This window comes from Chrysochloris asiatica, unplaced genomic scaffold (assembly GCF_000296735.1).
Source record: "Chrysochloris asiatica unplaced genomic scaffold, ChrAsi1.0 scaffold00090, whole genome shotgun sequence".
NCBI classification, from domain to species: Eukaryota; Metazoa; Chordata; class Mammalia; order Afrosoricida; family Chrysochloridae; genus Chrysochloris; species Chrysochloris asiatica.
The window spans coordinates 8784625-8785784 of record NW_006408608.1 but is presented as its reverse complement, the minus strand read 5'-3'; positions in this window follow the sequence as shown (position 1 = coordinate 8785784).

Sequence of the window (1160 nt, the reverse complement as noted above, 5' to 3'; positions counted from 1 at the left end):
GGTGATTGGAATGTAAAGGTTGGAAACAAAGAGAAAGAATCAGTAGTTGGAAAATATGACCTTTGTGATAGAAATGATGCTGGAGATTGCATGATAGAATGTTGCAAGACCAATAATTTCTTTATTGCAAATACCTTTGTTAACGCAACATAAAAGTCAAGCATGCACATGGACCTCACCAGATGGAATACACAGAAATCAAATTGATTGCATCTGTAGAAAGAGATGGTGGAAAAACTTCATTTTATCAGCCAAAACAAGGGCAGACTGTGGACCAGACCATCAACTGCTCATATGCAAGTTCAGGCTGAAGCTGAAGAAAATTAAAACAAGTTCACAAGAGCAAAAATAATACTTTGAACATATCCTACCTGAATTTAGTATCATCTCAAGAACAGAATTTATGTATTAGATACTAATGACCGAAAACCAGGAGAGTTATGGAATGACATCGAGAATCTTGTATGGTGATACAGAAAGAAAGCAAAAGGTCATTAAGAAGACAAGAAAGAAAGAAAAGACCAAAATTGATATCAGAAGAGACTTTGAAACTTGTTCTCCAAAAAGATACTAAAACAAATGGAAGAAATGAGGAAGTAAAAGAGTTGAACAGAAAATTTAAAGGGCAGCTCAAGAAGACAGAGTCAAATATTATAATGAAATGTGCAAAGATCTAGAGATAGAAAACCAAAAAGGAAGAGCATGCTCAGCATTTATTTCTCAAGCTGAAAGAACTGAGGAAAAAAATCAAGCCTCAACTTGCAACATTGAAGGATTCTCTGGGAAAAATATCAAATGATGCAGAAAACATCAAAAGAAGATGGAAGGAATACTCAGAGTCACTGTACCAAAAAGAAATGGCCGATGTTTAAACATTTCAAGAGGTAGTATATAATCAGCCAAGATACTGAAAGAAGAAGTCCAATGTGTCCAGAAGGTTTTGGCAAAGAACAAGGCTCTGGGCATTGATCGAATATAAATTGAAATCTTTCAACAAACTAATACAACACTGGAGGCATTCAGTCATCTGTGCCAAGAAATTTGGATGACAGCTACTTGGCCAACTGATTGGATGGGCCCATTCCAAAGAGAGGTAACCCAATAGAATGCAGAAACCATCGGACAATATCATTAATATCACATGCAAGTAAAATTTTGCT